This window comes from Sylvia atricapilla, chromosome Z (assembly GCF_009819655.1).
Source record: "Sylvia atricapilla isolate bSylAtr1 chromosome Z, bSylAtr1.pri, whole genome shotgun sequence".
NCBI classification, from domain to species: Eukaryota; Metazoa; Chordata; class Aves; order Passeriformes; family Sylviidae; genus Sylvia; species Sylvia atricapilla.
This window is the reverse complement of record NC_089174.1, coordinates 83,372,309-83,390,654: the sequence shown is the minus strand read 5'-3', so window position 1 is coordinate 83,390,654 and position 18,346 is coordinate 83,372,309. Positions and strand designations below refer to the sequence as shown.

At 39.9% G+C, this 18,346-nt stretch overlaps 2 long non-coding RNA genes across 2 annotated transcripts in view; one reads left to right on the top strand and one right to left on the bottom strand.

Annotated features, from left to right (window-relative positions):
* LOC136374035 (uncharacterized) overlaps positions 1 to 12,174 on the bottom strand; it is a 301,364-nt gene extending 289,190 nt beyond the window's left edge. Inside the window, exon 1 of the long non-coding RNA XR_010745797.1 lies at positions 12,108 to 12,174. This is a non-coding gene — a long non-coding RNA (uncharacterized lncRNA). The remainder of the gene's footprint in view (positions 1 to 12,107) is intronic.
* Positions 12,103 to 18,346, top strand: part of LOC136374037 (uncharacterized) — a 189,693-nt gene continuing 183,449 nt past the window's right edge. Inside the window, exon 1 of the long non-coding RNA XR_010745799.1 lies at positions 12,103 to 12,178. This is a non-coding gene — a long non-coding RNA (uncharacterized lncRNA). The remainder of the gene's footprint in view (positions 12,179 to 18,346) is intronic.

The following is an 18,346-nucleotide window of genomic DNA, read 5'->3' as shown; positions in this document are numbered from 1 at the left end:
AGGTTTTCAAACTCCATCAGGAAATCCATTCTGTGGATAGTATAAGTCTGTCTAACACCAGGAGAATAATTCCTCCTCTCTGGTAGACTAAGGACAGTGACATTCTCTGTCTGACCTGCGTTGTTACCTACATTATGTCAGTGGCAAATCTAAAGAGCCTTGAAAATTGTGCAGCAAAAAAATGGAAATTTTCATCTACATGTTGACCCCTTGTCTGTGCTCCATGCTCTGGGATAATGTGTACTTGTGTACCTGTACACACACACACAGACAGCACATAAACAAAGAAATAAAAATATGTAAGAGCTACTTGGAGACACAAGGGCCAGAGCAATCAAGGCATCCTAGCTAGTGACAGATGGAAACCCACTGAGTATTCTGTCCCTGCCAGAATTATGGACATTCATGGACATGCTGAGGCTGGAAACCATCACTGCAGAGTCACAGGCAAAAATCACCAGACGTTCCTGAGGGCACTGGCTGCCCTTGTGCATAGGTTGTAGGAAAAATGATGAGTCTGTCTTTGGGTCCTGGACCCATCTCACTACATTCATCTGCAGATCCCAGGAGAGTTAGCAGGTTTCAGCTATAGCAAGTGAAGGGAAAGCAGAAAGAATTTGAACAGAGGAAGGTGGAAAGAGTTGGGAAGTTACATATTATAGGATTAGCTCAAATAAAGGAAGGCTTGGTTAGAGAAACACAGGAGATATCACCATTCCCCTCGTCTTCCCTGATTTTTCTTCATTCCTCCTCTTCAGCTACAATCCCTTAGACTTCATTCCCTGTCTCAGCCCTCAGCCTGCTCCCTCAAAACACCCCTTCCCAAGTCATTACCACCACAAAAGAGTTTTGCTCCTCCAAAAGCAGGGACAGAATAAGGCATCCTGGCTCCACGGCTGGAAACTTATGGTATTCTGAATCTAGTGAAAAGATATGGACACTGAGTGGTCTCTGGACGGGGCCATGAACAGCTGGTATAAATCCAAGAACTGCCTTGGCATTGATTCTATTTATTTCAAGGTCTTATCTGTACATAGCCAGCAGCAACAGAGAGCAAGTATGATCTACAACCACCTTTTCTATTGCAGCCAAAGATAGTTATTCTGTCCCCAAAAAATTACCTTTTTTCTTTTTCTTTTTCTTTTTCTTTTTCTTTTTCTTTTTCTTTTTCTTTTTTTTCTTTTTTTCTTTTTCTCTTTCTCTTTATTTTTATTTCTTTTTCTCTTTCTCTTCCTCTTCCTCTTTTTCTCTTTTGCTCTCTTTCTCTTTTCTATTTTCTTTTTAATTTATGTTTTTTATTTTCTTTTCCTTTTCCTTTTTTCCTTTTTCCTTACTGCAATGCATTTTCTGCCTATGTCCTTCTATGTGGATACCAAATATCCCATTTATTTCCTCGAGGGCAGGATTTGTCAGTGCAATGCAGTGAAAGCCAGCAGGCTCTCCATTTCACAGGGAGGACATTTCACTGTGGGACTAAATCTCATTCCATCTTCTATAATTGAACCGTGAGGTACAGTAGCTACAGTGCATGAAGCAACTCTGCATGATATTTATATTTTAATGGATTATAGCACTGGGGTGGCAGCAAGAAAGGCACCACACCCCCTTCAGTGAAGCTGTGTTGGGCTGGTTGTCACATCAGATCAGCTAACCATCATCACTGGGCAAGGAGGGTGTAACACATCTGATTTTTTTTTTTTTTGGTTGGTTTTGCCTTGTGTCACAAAGGGTTGTGTTTTACCTTCACATTTTTTCAAGCAGTTTCCTTTATGTCCTCTCTGGTAGCAGACACAGACATTCATTCAGTGTACAATGACTCCTAAGTGTTGGAACCCTGGGCACTGAGAATTTTAGACTTTCTGTGCTGACAGGCACTGACCCCCAAGAAAACACTGCATTTGACCTGAGGCCACGGAGAGGGCTTCCAAAACTGAGTGACAGCACTGGGATGTGCAACGTGCAGTTTGAATAAAAGTGTGTGATATCACAGGGGGAAAAACTTAGAGTTTAAGGCTTTAGAATATAGTAAAATATATAAAGCAAGATGGAGGATTTAGGGCAGAGGCTGTGTCCTTCTTTTTCTCCTTCTTCTTCATGGGTCTGGGTGGTGTTTTGTAATTGGAAACAAAAATTCGCAGTACTGGCCATGGGTGGTTGGTTATTGGGTTAAAAATCAGAATAATTTAGGTGTCATCTCATAATTGGACAGTTTGTTCTTAAAAGACCTTGAAAAGAGTTAGAGAGGGAACCATTTTTCACTTTGTTAGCTAGAACTCACAACTTGTGAGACCTTAGCATAGATAAGATTTAATAAACATCTGAGTCCGAGCATGAAAATCCATCTCTTGAGCATGTAATCCTGGCTCTAACACCTAGGTGGACAAGCAGCAGCAGGTTTTGGCAGCAGCCTGTGACTCCATGTGATGCTGAAATTTCCATGATGAGCTGAGCTTCCAGCACATCAGCCTGGCAATGACAGCCCCACATATCCTGTGATGTAGGGTGCTGCTCTGTCAGGGCCCTACTGCCACAGCCCCAGAGAAAACACTAGACAAATTCAGATACCGGCTTTTGCCAAATCAACAGTATCTTTCCAAGGAGACAAGAAGAGGCTATTCAATAAACTATCCAAGTGAATTCTGGCTTTTCTTATCAGATTGCTGCACGTCATTTCCTAAGGGACCTTCAATGGTAAAAAAGACATGGGCTCCAGTTACTCAGACATGTTTTGCACTTTCACCAAAAAAAATCTGCTCCAAAGTACTTCTCATGAGCAACATGTAGTAGGCATTGAATAGAGGATTCAATTCAATCCTCAATAGAGGATTGAACATGCAAAGGAAAGTTGCATCATAATCTTTTCTCATGACTAATGGCATTCATTTTGTGTTACAAAAGGGACACTGTTATGACCCAGAACACTACACTTTATCAAGTTTTCTATTTTCTAGTCCAAAAAACTGAAAAACAAGATTATTTGCAAGTTTAGATTGGCTATAACTCTGGATTATCTTCCATTTAAGTACATTTTTGAATATGAATCCGTAAATAGAGTTAATGGTTATAAAATATCGTGTCAGATAACACAGAAGAGATGGCAGAAAGGATCCATCAGCAGACCAGATAATTTCTAAAACAAAATAAGCTTCTGTTTAAAAAATAAGCTTTTTTCCTACATTGCTTATTTGATGGTATGGCGCTCTGTCTGTTGTTATTTCAGGTGTGTAGTCTCCACCAAAGCGCCTAAAATTAGCTCCATACACAGCCATTGCTCCTGGTAGTGTGGTAACAGAATGTATGAAGGACAGCAAAACATGAGTGGCTCAGGGGTCACAACAACAGCATGTGGTGACAGGCATGGAAAAATATAATCATCAGGAGAAACAAACTACATTTACATCAACATTTTTGAAAAAAACACACACTCTCATGAAACCAGAACATACTTACAAGGCAGAGACATCAGATCTTGTGACAGCTAATGTACCTCAGTGCTCATGACATTTCATTTCTAGAAGCTGGGTTGCATGATTACTGCATAACAAAGGCAAGTTGGGAGACATCACAGTATGTCCCTACAGCACAAAAAAAAAAAGGTTGGAAAGAGACAGTCACTGATGAGAAGCTGCATTTCCAACAAACAGGAATTTGATGTGATATCTAGTTTCCACAGTTTCTTCATTGACTGTGTTCTAGTGTGGCCCAACTACATACCTCAGTTTTCCCACACAGTGGATTAGATTCCAGCTTTAACCTTTAACCATATTCCATATGGCATGTCAGGTTATGACAAAAGTGGATTTGAGGCGGGAATAATACTGTTAGGACCTCAGTGTAGTGGCTGCACTGTAAAACCTTTCAGATATCTGGTTTAAATCTGTGGTATCTCTTTCAGAGGGTAACACTCTGAAGTCCACGGTGGTCAGGGCACCACTGGGTGTTGTGGCAGGGCTCTCATCTTCTGACAGGGTTTAGGAAGGAAACATTCTCTCCATGCAAGCAGGGACTAGATTTCTATCAGAGAAAGAAATGGGATTTCCAGACCACTGGCTTAATTTGGCTGGTTTTGAAATCAGTAAGCTTAATTCCCAGTGGCAGCAGGGTTAGGCCAGTGAGATTCAGTGAAAATGAAAATTATCATTGACTGTAAGTGCATGACAGTGCTCTGGATACAGAACAGTGCCTGCTCAGCTTTTGTCACTGTTTTGCATTGACAGGTTTGTGTATTTTCTTTGAGAAAAAGTCAGATCCTCAGTATTACTGCAAAATACTGGAGGCCTATTATTTATAGTTTGCTTGCTTTTTATAGTTTTATTGAAAAAATGATCCTGCAAAAACACCTGTGAATTAAAAATTAATATAAATGAAATTTAAAGCCATTTTTGTTTACTCTTCACATCTTGCCTGGAAACTTCTGTGTGGAAGTTTTGATAGACAAAGGTCTAACTGCTGGAACATGATGCCTGCCAGAAGAACTGACACACACCACAAGAAGGAAAGGTGGGAATTGCTCCCTGTTTTTTCCTCTTCTTTGTCCCATATTTTCTTTCATTTTCTTTTTCATTTATGCTAATGTTTGGGGTTTTTTTCTGATCACTGAGAATTCCCCTTAATGTATGAATCTACTCTGCAAAAATCGTTTTTGTGGGGTTTTTTTATAAGCTTCAGTGGCCCCAGATTAAATATAATTCCTCCTAACTGGCAGTCAAACACACTTTTAGATTCAGAGTTAATATATTTTGATAGGGAAGAAGGGACTTCCCTTTATTAGATCAGCTGAAAAAAACCTCCCAAACTCTAGAACATAACTGTGCCCAAGCCATGTCTACATTAAACCAGTAGAGAAGTATATAGTATCTTGTAGAGAAACATACATCTCAAGAGGAGAACCTACTGCAAATTACCATTTACATAAATAATATGCTCTATCATTTGAAGCAGTTCTGCATGACATTAGGGCAGTCCCAGGCCTCAGGTCACTTTGCAATAGACCTCAGGCAGCAAATTGAGAGTGTGCCTGCAGAGAGCCTGCAAAGAGATCTGCAATTCAGCTCATTTTCAAGTGTCATGCCTCACATGAAAGCAGAGAAGATTTTGTGCAGAAATTCCTGGCTATGATTCTGAGCAGACAGAGGCAGGTCAATGGAACAAAAATATGCTTTTTTTAGAATTATAACTTTGCAGATTCTGCCACGTTCCAAGTATTTTCTGACTTTGTATGTTTGTTCATTTTTTCTGTAACACTAAATTGCAGAACTCTGATAATTTCACTGGTTGGTTTTGGATTTTTTTTGTAACGATGAAAATATAAGTATCAAACTACCCACTTTGCTGTGATCAAAGAAAAATGTCATATGTATCAGCAGACACAAAATAGCTCTAGCAGAGATTGTGGCTGGAGGATATAGCCCCCATTATTCATATAAAACACAGTGCTGCCAGTGATCATTATCCCTAATAGCAGTAATCCTCCCTGAATGGGTTTATTAAAGTGTCCTCAGCATCACATTGGGCTGTTAATAATCTGGTGGTAGCAGCCTGCTTTGCTGTATCTACTGCTTAACCTGCACTTATTTCTGTCATTGCCTTTTTTTCCCCTCCACATAAATCATCCTCTGAAAACATTTTCAATATTCTCTCTTGCAGCACAGCAGGAGAATGCCTTCTAATTGTCATTCTGAGCCTGCTCATTCTGCATAAACATAATTGCAAAACCAGCCCAAATGCCCCTGCCCTCCCTCCCTGTCCTCCCAGGCCTCTTACAGCCCTGTTTAGAGAGAGCTACATTCTGCCTTACAGTCTTAGAGCCTCTAAAACGCTCTCTGGTCTCTGAAACACTGCTACAGCACATTGTGGCACCCTGCTTCCTTGGCTGTCTGGACAGGGAAACCTTTTGGAGCACAGCACACTCCAGGTGCTCCTATGGCAACCACATTGCAGGAGGAGTGGGATGAGGCTGCAGGCTGATGTGTGCTGTGTCTGATGCACGCTGATGTATCCTGATGAAGGCTGGATTTCACTCAGATACAGGGCTGGGAAAAAAACAAAAACTCTTAGCATAAAAATGCGACCAGTATCCTGGAAATAATTGCATCCTCTCAAGACAACATACAACCCCAGATAACACCCACATTCTATAACACAGCAGAAGTTCACTGCATATTTTTTTTCATTTCAATTTTATCTGAATTTTCTGTTTTGCAGAAAGCAGCAACTACCCCAGCCAGTCAACTTTCCAAAGGCATGCACCTCTTTTGATGGAAAAAGGTTCAAAAGTCCTCAGTTTTGCAAGCCTCAGTTTTTAGTTTACTTCCCTTTCACAGTGGATGTTTTTCTCCAACAAAAAGAAATCTAATAAAATATCTAAGTGTGAAAATTTGTCAGTGATGCAATGATGCAATTAATCCTGCAGTTGAATTCCTGCCATCTTAAATTAGGTGATCAGTTGATGCTTTTCAGAAATAAGGCAGGAAAAATCCTAGCACTGATTTTCTCAATAGCATTGATGCTGTTTGGCACTGAATACTGTTAATACAAAAATATGACTCAATTATGCAAAGAAAGTACGTATAATATTCCCTATAATTGTTCTGCTTAAATAGCTTTTATATTTTTATAGATGAAACAAACTGACAAAAACAATCTTTGAAGTACTATTCTCATAGGCAGTAGGATTAAGGATATTATTCTTAAGGAGTCGTGTTACTTGACACCTCATAAGAAAACTAGTGTCTTTATTTAAAAAAAAAACCCTCTTGAATTACCCCTTAGACAATATTAGAACTCTTTGCCTTGCTTCTTTATAATGAACAATATTAGAATTGTATAGGGTTTCTCTCACTATTTTTAAACTTTCTGACACCTTTTCAACTTGCCTCTTTACCTTAAAGGCCACAGAAAAGTAAATTCATCCTTCTCAGTCACCTACACCCACCATACAATATTTTAAAAAGCCAGGGCACAGAGGCTTGTTAGCTATATCATCTGCATTACCCACTAAAGAGAAAATGTCACCTAAATCCAACATAGAATAGACATTCTCTTCAGCATTCTGGCAGAGAAACCCTTTAAACAGATACTATACACTTAAATAATTGGGAATGAAAAGAGGCATCAGTTAATCTAGCCTAGGTGTCAATCAGACAGCTCCAATTTACTGCTCTGCCACTGTTCACTGTATATCTTACTTTTGTCTTAAAGCACAATTCTTATTCAAAGGTTTGGAAAACAGGTTGGTGCCTGAGGAGGTTCTGAGGAAAAAAATTGGCTATGAACACAGAAGATGCATGAATTGCTTTTGTCTAGTCTAGCTGTCTCTGGTGTTCTTAGGCTCATTTGGTTATAAACACGTGCTGCTGTCTTGGAATATCTTTAAGGTCGAAAGTAATGGAAAGAACAGAGATTTTAGTGTGCCTGGAAGACATCCAACCAAATTACAGTTAGACAGATCAACTTCTCCACATAACTGGCTGTTCAAGAATACATTTTTTTCTTCCAATGGCAAAAAAAAAAAAAAATTGAGGGTGGTAAATTACTAAATGAGGTTGGTGAAACACTGTGACAGAAAGGTGGAGGGTGCCCCATCCCTGGAAATATCTGATGGCAATTGGGACAGAACTTCAAGCAACCTGACCAAGTTGAAGATGCTCATTATAGGGGAATTGGACTGGACTATGTTTGAAGGTCACTTCCCACACAGACTATTCTATAATTACATGGCACAACAAAAAAAAAAAATTATAAAGCAAAAACTCCCATAGCAATTTCTAAAGGATAAAAGGTTTGCATTTCTATTTTATGCATACAAAAGACAAGCCCATAACCGGACCTGAGTCTCTGAACGTACCCTTACAATCAAGAGTTGAATCTGAATCCAAATATCTCAGCATTCATGCTCTACCACTAAACTCTGACACTATATTCCAAAACATTTCAGATTTAGAAGTAATCTTGTTATTCTTAAACTGATTTTCCAAGAATATGCTGAAACTTAAGTTTCTTCTCTACTGTTTTCATTTGAGCTGAAAACTGTGAAAGGAAAATTTTTATATCAATGTTTTTATAAACTCAAAACACAGTATAGAAGACAGTAGAAGAAAAGAATTATAGAAGAAAAAGAAAGACAATCTAGAAGAAAAAAAAAAAAGAAAAAACAACACCAACCAAACACCAACACCCCACACACACGGTATCTTTGACCCTTTAGTGAAGGCTTTGTACCAAGCTCAAAGGATTGGTTTTCACCTTTCAGAAGTGGAATTATTTTTGTCCTGAGTAACATTAGATACCTTGAGTATACTCATGTTAAGCAAAGCAATAATTTGAAGCAAGGATAAGAAGCATCAAGCCTGCATTAGGAACCTAAGTTCCGGTAAACAGGGATATTCAGACTTTCATTTGAAGCTATCATAAGAAGTAACAAATGATGCTTTATACTGCTAGGCACACACCTTCACAGTCACTACAGAGAAAGAGCAGTGAAAAGCTATAAAAGAAAGCAATGGTTTCATTTATGGGTTCTCATCCAATACCCTCAACTCACTAAACTGGGACCTCATCTTGAGGCCACAGTAAAGCCACTTACCCAACAAAATCAGAGACAGCATTCAGAGTGGTGAATAAATACTTCTGACTAATTGTGGCAAATCCCCAAACTGCATGGAGTTTTGGGAGGTATTTTATCAAAAGGTGTTAATGCTGTGGCATTAGGTGTGCCAGCTTGTTTTTTTTTCCCTGAAGGGACTAAAGTATACTAGAGGCAAGGATTTCCCAGGTTTCTGGGGAAGAATCACCTGTAATGCTTGAGAAAGACTCATCTGTGATTTCACACGGTGTTCTAAAAGGCTGCATTGACATTCACTTTCACAGTGTTTTCTGACATCCACAGAGCACAGTGATGTTAGTGCAGTTATTTGTCCTTTTTATTGGTCTTTCCATAAGTGATTTTGCCTTTTTACCCTCCAGTATGAACCAAAGCCTGTCTTTAACTAGAAGCTTGCAGTTAATGCTGGCAATAAGTCACTGTGACACACAAGGAAAGCCAGGCATTGGTGAGAGCCTCTTCAGACCACCCTCAGTATTTCAAAGCCATGCTGTGCTGCACACACAAAACTTCTAGCACTATTTTTTATAACCATGCAGCCACCTGTTCTTTTTAAAGAGCAGAAACCTGTGGATTTCTTTTTAATGCTCTGCTTTTCTTACGTGATCTTCAGCAAGTCAAAAGATTTATATCCAAGAAAAATCTTTTTCCCTCATGGTAACTTTTGAGAAGCAAGGATGCCATTTAAATTTAATAGTGTGCTATAGTAAATAATTTCATATGCTGAGAAATACATGGAAAGCAAGACAAACTAATGACTCTGCATTTTGAACAGTGTCATTTAGCTCATTATACAGATTTTTTCCCAGTCTGAATGGCACTTACTTAGGCCGCTAACAGCCTAACAATGATTAAGCCCAACAATGATTAAGGTGTGTACATGAAAGAGTTAAAATATTTGGACAGCGTTTCTCAGAGGAACTATAGAACTGAAAATCTGTTTTCCAAATTTTAGGTATATAGCAAAACCACTACCAAAGCTGGACTGAAATTATATCTTGTAGAAACTTCTTCCAGGTACACCTAAAAGAAGATAACATACCAGGGCCATGTAGCTATTTACATGACATTGTTATATAACAGAGGATTACTCAAAAAAGGCCAGTGCAAGGGGACAAATCTTCACAATTTTAACTAATGGAGAATCTTACAAGACAGTCACTGGGTGCCCTTTGCTAGTGTCCAGCTGCTCTGCAATCTGGGAGCTGCCAAACTACCTTGCCTGTGCAAAAAGAAAAAGAAACCAACTGTGAAATATCTGGGTGTTTTGAAAACAGATAGAAAGAACTAGATTAGGTGTGCAACATAATCTGGGAACCCACTTCCCTTGTGCAGATGCATTGTGCTTAACTGTCCTGTTTAAGGCTGTGTAGAGGACATATGAAGTATATCCACGAATAGATGAAGTATATCCACAGCCGAGGGCTCACAACACCTGCAAATGGGAAGCTGCACAGGTTTTTTCAGCCCCTTGTAGCCTTACCAGTCTGTGACAAGGAGTTCAGCTAAAGGTTTTAAAGTAGAAAAAGTAAGTGAGTAAAATTGCTTTAGACAGCTGCTATATGAGGTAGCAGATGGTGAACCTACCCAGAGGTCCCTAGAAATATCACTATTTGAAAGGTCTTCCAATTCACCAACCTGAGAGAAGTGTGTGGCACTGTCTGTTGCCTTACAGGAATGGGAGCCATGGAAATGGGAATGAGTGAACTAATTAGAGGAGGGCTTTCAGCTTCTCTGAAGTTTTTCTCTCACAGTATTTCCCCAGTCCTGTTCTCCATCCTCTGCAGCTCATCAGCACACCAGGCTGACACCCTGCTGGGCTCCTGGTGGCCTCCTCCACCAAGAGTCTTTGCCCAGGTCACACACATCCAGTTAAACACTGCTCCTTCCACCCCTGCCTCTGAATCACACGTTTAAAATTATCATTAAATAGGCTCATCACACAATCTTTACTCGTATCAATAGCCTTCATCAAAAAAGCCCACTCCACAAACAAAGAAACCAACCAAACAAAAACTTTATCACAACACTGAATGAAAGTGTACAATCTACACACAATTCACCTCCTGTTCCTTCATCACAACTATAAAAACAGACATTTTTCACAATCATTCCACTCTCTCTCATTGTTCAGTTCATGTTTTGACCATTACTGCTCCCCACTACTACCCTTACCTCAAATTCTTCACATCCCACATAGGCATCAAAAAAGGTCGTGGTGATTTGACATCTGAATGACAGATGCCCCACCAAAGCTGCTCTGTCCCTCCTCTGCTCAGCTGAACATGGGAGAGAAAACATGACAAAAAGCTGATTGTTCAAGATAAGACAGGGAGATACACTCAGCAATTAACCATCATGGACCAAAAAAAGACTCAGCTTAGAGAAACTGATTTTCTTGCTAATTCAATCACAGTAGGATATTGAGAAGTAAAACCAAGTCTCAAAATACATCTTCTGCCATCACTCCCTCCTTCATGGGTTTAACTTTACTCCAGTTTTTCTACCTCCTTCCCCACAGCAGTGCAGGGGGATGAGAAATGGGAATTGTTCATCACACATTTCTACTGCTCCTACTTCCTCAGAAGGAGGAAGAGGAAGAGTCCTTTCCCTACTTCAGTGTGGGATTCCTCAGCTTGATCCCACAGCAGACAGTCCTCCATGAACTTCCCCAGTGCCAGTCATTCCCAGAGGCTGCAGTTCTTCACAAAGTGCTCCACATGGGCCCCCTCCATGGGGTGCAGTCATTCAGGAATGCATTGCTCCAGTATGGGTCCCAAAGTGTCACAAATCAGGCTAGCAATCTTTCTCCTGTGTGAGCTCCTCTCTCCATGGGACTGCAGGTCCCTCCAGGACCGTGCCCCAGTGTGAGCTTCCCATGAGGTCACAACCTCATTTTGACGCATCCATATGCTCTGGTATGGGGTTCTCCATCACCTGTAGGTGGATATTGGCTCCATCATCATCCTCTGTGGGCAGTAGGGGCACAGAAGTCTCATCATGGCATTCACCAGTGCTGCAAGGGAATCTCTGCTCTGGCACCAGGAGCACTTTCTTCAGCACTGACGTTGGGGTGTGCAGAGCTGTCTCACATATTCTCACCCTTTTCTTCTCTGGCTGTAATTTGTTTGTAGCCAGTAACTTTCCCTCATTTCTTAAATGCTTTACCCCAGAGGTGTTGCCAAAGTCACTGAGGCTGGAACTTGGGCAGCAGTGGGTCAGTCTTGGATCCAGCTGGCTCTGGCTCTGTTGGACATGGGGAGAGGTCCCGGCAGATCTTCAGAGAAGCCACCCCTGTAAACAAAACTTTGCCATGCAAATCCACTACAGCTACACTTTGTAAAAAGTAGTGGTGTAAAGCTTATCTCTGTCACAGCTGGTGCTGGTACACAAGGGTAGCACAGCCTTTTTCTGAGCTGATTTGCAATTGTCACATCAGTTTTTCCTGTAACAGCCTGCAGTTCTCATCTGTATCTCCCTCTGTATCTGTAGATGCTGCCATTACTTTTTTTTTTTTTTTTTTTTTTTTTTTTTTTTTTTTTTTTTTTTTTTTTTTTTTTTTTTTTTTTTTTAGCTGTGTGGTGCAATTCTTTAGTGTTCTGGGCATTGCCTATTGCTAGATGTTATTATGCTTCCCTGAAATTCACATGAACTCTGCTGAGATTAAGCTGGAAATTTAAAAACCTCTGTGTTTTCTTACTGTCTAATGTTACACTGTTATCTTTAGAATTCAAGGTGTGTCCACACCTACCTCAGGTAACTCTCTCTCTCTTCCAGGTTAATAAGATGGTCCTTTTTTGGCAGGAAAATAAGAGGTACATTGTGGGGGATTTTGTACTGTAGGATGCAGACAGGTGCTAAATCACTGGGAATAATATATATTAATCTAACACTCATACAGGTGTTGAAAGATTAATTATAAAGTCTAATTCACTGTGCTATAAATCACCATGTTTGAAAATCCAATTGATTGCACAAGTTGTTTTTTTTAGGGACACATTAAGCATTTTAGATAAAATTTTTTTAGAGGAAAAAAATATTCTTTAGGTAAAGCCTTGGTAAATTTCGGTGTTTCCAAAGTGAAAGACTTTAAATCTTGAAGACTACAATAAATTCAGGAATCTGTTTATATCAGTTTATCTCAAGAGAAGAAAATTACTGTCTAATTTGATGGGAAATTGCAAGAAGTTCTAATTATATTCACACCAATATCTTAACCATAAGGTTGTCTGCCATAAATTGTACACTACATAGTACAACACAAAAATATTATAAAATAAAGATTTTATGTCATGAGTTTGAAATTACATTAGCCATAATGAGAATGCTACTGATGTGCTAAGCAGTGCATAGTATATATATATATATATATATAAAATAGTAACACCTGTATTAATAACAGGTGTTACATTCTTTTAGCTAACAGGTCATGATCTTAAAGAATACAAGTGCTCTTTGCAGATGTATCTGACATTTTTCTTGCATTTAAACACAAAACAAGCTAAGACTAGTGCTTCTCTCAGGAGGCATTTCAAAGGTACTTCGACAGCAGTCCGATAGAGATTTTGTGCAGAGTAATATTTTATTACAAAATTAGGCCAAGATTTTAGTACAGCCTAAAGGTAGGCAATATGTTTGTTTCCATGGAGTTCTTAGAATGCAGACATTCAGGTTGCATCCTTTCAGGAAACTAAATGAGCAGACTGAACCAGTACTTACCCTGACCATGCAGCTTGAGAGGAGGAGGGTGGGATGACAGGGATAGATGGGCACCAAATAAAAAATGTAACAAATTTTAAAAATCATAGGATATTCTGAACTGGAAGGAACCCACAAGGATCATCGACTCCAGCTCCTGGCCCTGCTCAGGACACCCCAAGAGTCACACCATGTGCCTAAGAGTATTGTCCAAATGCTCCTTGAACTCTTCCAGGATGGTGCTGTGACCACTTCCCTCAGGAGTCTGTTTTTCCAACCACCTTCTGAGTGGATAAATTTTTCCTGATATCCAACTTAAGCCTCTCCTGGCATGATTTCAGGCCATTCCCTCAGATCCTGTCATTGGTCACCACAATGAAGAAATCAGTGCCTTCTCAGAACTATATCTAAAGTCATATTTCTTAAGTTTGTCCAACAGCACAAAAGACATAAATCAGAGAATGTAGCCCAGACTTATTTGAAGCATTCCACCACCTTTCTTTCTGCCAGTATCCACTACTTGTGGATTCAGAGGGGAGCACTCTTTGATTTCCAAATCCTCTGGCATGACCATAAAACACTCCTTCCTGTTTGAATAGTGTTTGACCTAGTAGGAAGTCAAGCTTCACTGGCTGATCCCATCCCCATCGTGCAACTTGAATGGCCTGCAGTAAAAAGTAATTCAAAGAACACATACAACTATCTATCTTTTGGCTTCTTCACATCCCTGTTTCCTGAGAAGCTGAGACCTCTCCAACCCTTAAATTGCATATCTGTCTGACTCTCTCTTTCACCTGCCACAGCTTCTTCAATTGTGTCTGTATTTTACCTGTTGTTGAAGACTCAGAAATAAAAATCTCCAAGACATGCTGTAAAAATTCATGTTTCCAGAGAAGATTAAACCTAAAATTAGCTTTTGAAGAGTGAGTTGAAGCCACCTTTTCCTTATCAAACCAGAGAAGCTTCATCTGGGTGGTCGATAAGCACCGAAGTGTTGTCCAGCTGATCTGCACATGCCCATCTCTCAGATAGTGATACCTTTACTCAAGTGTACCACTGTGACAGGAATTGGGAAGGTGCTGGTGTGGCAGAATGGCACTTGAGAGAGCAACATCAAGGTCATAGTAAGATTATGAGATGTTACAAAGAGAGGGTTAGTAGAGTTCAGGGCACATGCAACACAAATCCTTCAGGAAATCCAGCTGTCTTTTCAAAGGATTGTAGGATGACACATATAAACAGAGACAGAAGGGAGGAATGCAAAACACACACTTTGTGGTGCACTGATGCAATAGAAACACGTTTTAACTCTGTGCCATATTGAAAAGAAGTGACACTGTAAGTAGTGATCAAAGAGCAGAGTCATGTCATCCTGTGGAAATAGTCTTGGTCTAGACATCTGAGCAGACTTAGCTCATTAGAGAAGACACCACCCTCAGACAAGAATTTAATGAAGGCTTTCACAACACACAGGCAAACTTAGTTCTAATGTCTGAGCTGATACTGAACAGGGCCCCATTCTCTGCAACAGGAAGTCAATATTATCTTACAAATTCACAAGAACTCAAGATCTACAGAGCCTGAACTCTTAAAAAGTCTTTCTCACAAGTTTTAGGCTCTGAGTCACTGTAGTTTTGTTGACTAGATGTCCTGGTTTAGGGCAAATTTGGGAGAAAACCTCTGAACAAGGTCCCTCCAGAACTGTAAACTCAAGCGGCCCCTCCCTCAATTGATCTGGGAAAATATTTAATTGGAGAAAAGTGGAAAAAACTGTTTATTCAACAAAGTGTTTTCACAAACACAAAAAATTAATAATATTAAACAATAAGACCTCTCTCATTCTGAAGTGAGATGACAGACCCAGAAAGTCCTTGCTGTGGTGTAGCTCAGCTCTCCCAGTCTCTTATCAGCTCCTCTGCCCTGGAAAATGCTGAGGCCGCCCCAGCCCAGTGGCCTCAGACCTGAGCTCTGGGGTTTTCTGGGTTTTTCAATTGAGAATAGGTTTAAACAGTTCCAAGAAAAAGAAAAAAAAATATCCAGGGAATTTCTCTGCCTCAGCTAGCTAAAACCAGCTAAAAGCAAGGGAGATCTCTGCCCCACTGTCTGTCCATGCTGCAGATGACACAGTCCAGGAGCAGAATGCAGAGGAGTGACAGCAGCTTATGAAAACAAACTCTGCGCATCTCTTTCTCCCCCTTCACCCTTAGAACCAGTCTTAAATGTACAGAACATAATATCCACCAAAAACAGAGCACATGAGTGGGGATACAAGCATCATAAAGTCACCCTCAGACACTAGAGAAGCTTCACATTGAACGTGAAGTTTGCAACACCAGTGACCTCAATCAGAGTAGACACCACTGCTAATCAGAATACTAGTAGTAGAATTATAATATTACTAGTAGAATTATAATACTACTTGTTAATCAGAATTTGCTCATTCAAAAGCCAACCATTTGAGCAGCCAAGTACTATCTGCCATGAGTAGGCTACTACTAATGCCCTAAAACTGCTGAGAAATTTGGGATCTTCTCCAGGAATACAGGGTATAGTATCATGTCAGTATCTGAAAGAATTTTATGCCTGGTTTGAATGTAGATAAAAGTCCATCACTCCAGCAGCCTTATTCTAGACAACTTTATGAAGGAGAGCCTTAGTGTGTATGGAAGGGTTTGAAGTTCTGTATCACATTCACACCACCAAATTTTCAGATATTCCCTAAGCTTTAAAATAACACTTTTCTCCATTTTAACTACCCTGTCCAAGCGAGTTTTATGCTTTTCTCTTTCAATATATTTAGTTGGGTAAATGTGTAACATCTGTCAAAAAATGTCAGGAAAACTATGGAAAATAACCATTTTACAGAATGCCAAATATTAGCATAGATCTATTAAAACTAATTTCTGTGAAGCTTGCTGCTTCTACTTTGCACAACTGCCATAATTCAGAATATAATTGTCTTCTGTCATCTGGACAAAGTCCTATCAGTATCATTTCTGCATTTTCTGCAGTAAGAAAACAGCTGAAAGCCTTGGAAAAGCTCTTCCTATATCCAAAGTTTTCAGTTTTAATTTTCAGAGTAAAGACATCATCCTGACCAAATTTTTCTAAATATGGCATAGCCTGGTGCTTTTGAAAAAGAAGCTGTATTTATTAGCAGTTAGGGAATATACTTGCCTGCCAGCATTTTAATTTATGTCTAATTGCATTCAGCAGTACCGTGGAACTGTATTCCAACATTTTGGAAACATATTGCTGGAAATCCAAATGATCTCATTAAAAAGGTCCTCTTTACTCTTCTGCATTCTGAGCTACCTCTTCATTTGCCATTGGAGGCAAAGACTTTCTGGTGTATTTGTGACTCAGGTGATGAGATGTTTGAGAAGACCAAGAAATACCCTGCTTATTCACTGTAAAATACAGGCTGTAATACCATTGTGGTTTAATTTTGTAGGCAGCTAAACACCATGCAGTCATTCACTCATTCTCATTCACTCACAGTGGGACCGGGGAGAGAATTGGGAAAAAGGTACAGCTCATGGGTTGAGATAAGGACAGTTTAACAGGACAGATAAGGAAGGAAAAATAATAATTAGGAAAAGAATATGCAGAACAGGTGATGCACAGTGCAACTACTCACCACCTGCTAACAAGTGGCCAGCCCATGCCTGAGCAGCAGGTTCCCCATTGCTACCCTATTTCCCCAGTTTTGTTGTTCAGCATGAAGATATATGGAGTGAAACATCTCTCTGGCTAATTTGGGTTAGCTGTCCTGGCTGCTTCTTCTTCTGGTCCAACTTCTTGTGCACCTCCATCTTCCTCTCTGGCAGGACATGAGAAGATGGGAAGTCCTTGACTTAGTGCAAGCCCTGCTCAGCAACAGCTAAAACATCAGGGTGTCATCAACATTATTCTCACACTAAATCTAAACCTAGAACTGTACTAGCTAATGGGAAGGAAGTCAACCCTATCCCAGCCAAAATCAACACAAGCAAATAATAGAATGAAGTCATAATCAATTTAAGAGTATTCTATAAAATCAAGATTTAACCTAATACACACAGGCAGGACAAATGACAGCACTTAATGTCCAGCTTCTACCCTGAGAATGTAAATATAAGCATCATGGCAGGAGATAAGAAGGGAAGCATCTTAATCCAGGTTTCGTAGTGACCATTTTCAATTTCAGTGTTGTACAGAAGGCCCCCCATATTCCCATAGGCATATTTCTGACTCCCAGAGCTGCTCCTAGCCTTGCATTAAGTCTAGTTTGAATAGGTTAAAGATTAAAGGGACTGGTTCAGAGAACGAGAAGTAGTAGTTACTCTCTTGATTATATCACAAGCCAAATATGGCCAATTCTAGCAGAGCTGAGTTACTGTTAATGGTAAAAAGCAGCAGTAAAGGCAATAGATTTGGAAGGTACAGATTCACCACGTAAAACCATAATGGGTGACCATGGACAAGTCTCTTACTCCTTGACCCTTGACTACATGTAGAACATAAACACCTTGTTACCCTACAGAACTATAAATATAAAATGAGGAAGGCAATGGAAGTTGTGTGCGCACTTTTGACATTTTCTGTGATTAAATTTTTGTTGGATAAGGACTAATAGACTGTTGATCTCTTCTCTCTGGTGATGAGTGAAAGCACCTGAGGGAATGGCCTGAAATTGTTTCAGGGGAGGTTTAGGTTGGACATTAGAGAAATGTTCTTCACCCAGAGGGTGGCTGGGCACTGAAATGAGCTCCCCAAGGAAGAGCACCAACCTGACAGAGTTCAAGAAGCATCTGGACATTGTTCTCAGGCACATGGTGTGAACACTTGGGGACATCATGATCAGGGTCAGGAGTTGGACTCAGTGTTCTCTGTGAGTATCTTTCAGTTCAGGATATTCTGTGATTCAAAAAGGCAAGATAAAATGCAGCCCTTTATAGTACAGAAGCATATGCTAAAACTACAAGCTATGTGAGACAGAAACTCATTAAAACCAAGACAACCTGACCATGTGCAAAGGCTGTTCAGGCTCCAATAAGTTGTTCT